A 4,503-nucleotide genomic window follows, 5' to 3' on the forward strand; every position below is an offset into this window, starting at 1 on the left:
TATCTATCTATCTATCTATCTATCTATCTATCTATCTATCTATCTATGTTTGTTCTTGTATTCTGGGTGGGGAATAAGATCCAGATCATCTTTCCTTGAGAATATATTCCCTCCTCCTTGCTGTGACTGAACCTATCAGTGATAAGGAATGATCTTTGGGAGCATCTGAAGGAACTCCATTGGGTAATGTCTGATATTCAGAGCCGATGACCTCAGAAAGGAAGTCTTTGCCACACATTGAACTGGATACAATAGGTTCTCAAAGACAGTCACTTTCTTAAATCCTAAAGTCAGAGAAGACAATTGAGCTTTTCTAGATTTCACCTCGTTGCCCCTTAAGGGTCCAGAAAGAATGGGCCTCCCTGTTCAGGCATACATGATAAAAGTATATCAAATGACTTGACTAGGGACAATGGTGAGGTAGTGAGCCACCGGCCATGTAGAAATGCCAGTGTAATATTATCTACTGGACCTCAATGGGCTTACTGTGGCCTACCACAAAGAAGAGAAAAGCAAATTTATTTTGCAACAAATGCTTAAAGAGAAATTGTTGGTTTCACAAGTACTTGAGACTTACCTAATAATTGCTTTTCCATTTTTTTTTTTCCATCTCTGTATGTAACTGTATAAATATATTAAGAAAACAACACACCAATGCACTTGAAGCATCTCAATGTGATTATCACGTCATAGTAGTTTTTACTAGATTTACAAATAAAATCTGAAAAATGATGATGCATGATGCCTGGAATTTTGTGCTCAGAACAATGCTAGGTCAGTGAAAAAAAACAATTTCATATTCATTCTCTTTTGAATACTGCATGTGATTTCTAGTCACAGTTTAATAGACAAAAATTTCTGGTAAAGAAGTAAAAAAAACACCACTTGAAATTTCTTCCTGAATGCAGGTAGAGGGACTTGTCCTGTTGATTCTAAGAAGATATTTTCCACACTGCTTTGTAACCAAATAAGCCTTTGCTGCAAGAACTGGCTCATTGAGACCAAGAAGAGAAAGGGATCTGCACAGAATTCTTAGTAATGCTCCTAAGTTGAAGTAAGACGCCTCAAATGATCACCGTCTTCATGTCATTCTTTACAATACTCCATGTTTTCTTAGTTGCAATGATACAAATATAGGAAGTATCTATAGATTGCATAAATGTTGATCAGAAGTGTTGTTTCAGCATGAAATGTATTGTCTCTTCCTGCGAAGCTAAAGGCTCTTTGGTCATGCAGCTTAAAGTGATGTGATCTCTTGAGGATTGTCAAGTTTGTCATTATTTCTGAACTCCCAGAATGAATTAAAATAAATAAAGGGTTTTCTTCTAAATTAATGAGGATGGTTCTTATTTATTTCGTTTGACGATCTGTAAAATGTCATCAAGTGCACTGTAAAGAGAGGGAATTAATGGCAAATCATTACTTAGATATTGCAAAGTAAATATCAGGAAAGGATTCTCGTGTTTAGAAGGACAGTTTTTTTTATTAACACACACACCTATATGTTTTGAGGTTAATAACCAACACCCAGCTATGTCTTCAGTTAGCAGGAGTTTCTATTACATTTTAACACAGGATGGGTGAGAAAATAAGTTTCATTTTATATGTGTGTGTACACACACAGACATTCCAAAGGGCACAAACCATTTCAGGAATGACAGTTTCCTCTCTGTCCAATTAGGTGAATTGAATGTGATTATGTTGTAGTTCTCAGGGCTTTAATTGCACTTAAAAACTTCCAAATCACAACACATGTAGTATTTCCATCCAAAACAAAGGGGGAATTATTAAAATGTGGTGGGATTCCTTGTAACATTGGCAGCTTAGATGGCAATAATTTAACACTTGCACCATGAAATTAAAATTTACATTCACCCTGTGCAATTCTTCAGACCAACAGCAGACAGTTGTATCTATTTTTTTAATGAAAGCAGGGAGATTTAATTACTTGAATTTAATTAGAAAAACCTTTCTACTGCTTGATGACAAAGGCAGTAATATTGGCACAGATTTGCAATTGCCTTTTATGCCTGCTTTTCACATTCTCCATATCTCTACTTTGTGGCATCCATGTTTCTGAAGGCCATGAACAACCATATAGATTCTTCCACAGATTCCAAGCAATGCGTGTAAATTCCAGGTACCCAAATATCTTTGTTTGAAAGGCAAATGTTATGGCTGCTATAAGCATTTCAAGTAAGTTCCCATAACCTTTGGCATTTTGTCTTTCTGAACACAATATGTGCAAATTATACTAGTATTTCTTCTCAAAAATTCTTTCCTTTTGTAACAATTCATTCTGTATGGTATTGTTGTCAATATAATGAATGCTAAAGAATGGAGCTGTAACTCACCAAACACAAACTACCAAAATACCTTTGTTTTTATTGCCATGAGGTCTGGTAGAACAAAATTACCAAGTTATTTTTTTTATGCAGAAACATATATTTTCCTGACAGTTTAGAGAAACTAGTTAGAATGCTATCCTGAGGCTACATGTAAGTCTAAGTTGACATTCATATAAGTAATTAAGATAAACATTTTCTATACTCAGATAGACCAGGATGTAAAGAGAAGGATGAATGGCAGATGAGCATTACTCTATGCAGGTTGGTTCAACAGCAAAGGTAAGAACAACAAATGCGTACTGGAGATCAGTATGACTACTACTGTATGAGCACTGCAATTAGGGAAAAAATCAGAAAAGATTATTCTTATTATTAAAAAGATTTCTTAATTAATTTGGACATTTGTTTCTTTTAAGAAAGAGTAAACTATAGACACATCTGATTTCATTGCCTCAGCAGTACAGGGACACAGTACTACAGCCCAAGATATATAATCTCTTTACCACCTGCAAGACACCTCTGAAAAACTAATGAAAATTGTCTGCACTGTTTTTGTGTTTTATAATCAACAAATGATCTGAATTTAAGGACTAAGCAAGCAACTCTCAGGAGTAGGAGAAAATGCAAGAGAATGAGATACCCTCATGCAACCCACCTTTTAATATTTACACTTGAAATGGAAAATACAGATGTTGCAAAAGTACACATCTGGGACATTTTTTCCATATTTTTGACAGAGAACAATTTTCACTGCTTTTCAGCTAAATGACTTAAAATCAATGTTTTTGTTTGTAAAATCGCACAAATACTTTTGCTGAACTTGCAATCTGTACTGTTGTACTTATTTCTTTTCTTCCCAGAAGCTTTGTAGGGTTCTTGTCTGGGTTATAGGGTTTAGGCTGTTTTCTTCTTTCACCACTGTTCCAGTTCTCCATTTGCAAAGTGTTTAGATTATAGCAGACGCGAACTTCCTCTGTCTCAGCGCCAGCCATGAATCAGGCTGAGAGCTGGGACCACTGGCTGTCAGAGGACCCTGAAAAGCTGCAGCTTTAAAATAACAAGTATTTGACAGCTCAGTTTACAAAGCTGCAGATTGTAGCTATATTGTGCTATGGGGCTACATATGACATAATAACTGGGGACTTAAAGTTATTTAGTCTCTTTCCTCTTACCGTAATTTCCAGTAAATAAATCTCTCTGGGACAGGAGGTCTGTTGAGTTGTACAATGCTCGCATTTTCCTCACCACAGCTTGTCCTCTCTCTTTTCTATTTTATACGTTAAAAAACCTCAGTGTCTGGTAATCGCACTTCTAAAACACTTCCTGTTGTAAGAGGCAGACTAATATAAATACATACTGGGTATATTTTTAAATTTTTATTAGTCAAGGTATTAATTGCAAGTCTTCCCATCAAAATCTCTTCAGAAAATCCTTTATGGACAGAGCTTAGTGCTGTGTAGTTGGAGTGGAACACAAGCAAACTTTTAAAAAATTTTAAATGGTGCTTTAGAAAAAGAGCTGTGCTCACAAGATTACTGTGAGTCGTATTTTACAAAGTCAGTACACAGAAGTTCCATCAGTATAGATTCATCTGAACAGAAAAAAAAACATAACTGAATAAAATGTGATCACTGGAATGTTTGTTTTTCTTAAAAAATAAGATATTGTAGAATGAAGGAAACAACTTCTACATGAATACGTTTGCTCTAAGAGAACTAGCTGTTTTTGTTGCAGTACCTTTCCAATAACAAAATGGCAAGAGGTGCCAATATTTTCTTGATTTAATTTTCCCTTTACTAATATTTAGGCTTTCAAACAAGCCCAAGGGATATGGTTGCTCAGTTTGCACTAGACATTCAATTCTCTTTGCTTTTGAAATCCCATGTCTAATTTCTACTTTTTTTTTTTTTTTTTTCTTGAAAGATCTTAATTCTTCAGTCTCTTTACACTATCTTAAGCGTAACTCCAAAAAAGGTTTATTAAATTTTGGGATATTTTACAGGTAAGATTGCAGGAGACTTAATCTTTAGCCTTGCAGGTTTGTTTGTTTGTTTGTTTTTTGTTATTCTTTGAAATATAGTATACTAGATATGATGCACTACAACAGTCCATAAACGTTATATAAATGTTGTATTTTATAGTACGTGCATGGGTT

At 34.8% G+C, this 4,503-nt stretch overlaps 1 long non-coding RNA gene across 1 annotated transcript in view; it reads left to right on the top strand.

Annotated features, from left to right (window-relative positions):
* Nucleotides 1–1,310, top strand: part of LOC122159706 — a 45,116-nt gene extending 43,806 nt beyond the window's left edge. Inside the window, exon 7 of the long non-coding RNA XR_006168593.1 lies at nucleotides 909–1,310. This is a non-coding gene — a long non-coding RNA (uncharacterized LOC122159706). The remainder of the gene's footprint in view (nucleotides 1–908) is intronic.
* Nucleotides 1,311–4,503: the final 3,193 nt, after the last annotated feature.

The sequence above is a fragment of the Centrocercus urophasianus genome, unplaced genomic scaffold (assembly GCF_019232065.1).
Source record: "Centrocercus urophasianus isolate 14NV4802_14NV808 unplaced genomic scaffold, USGS_Curo_1.0 seq_16, whole genome shotgun sequence".
Lineage (NCBI taxonomy): Eukaryota > Metazoa > Chordata > Aves > Galliformes > Phasianidae > Centrocercus > Centrocercus urophasianus.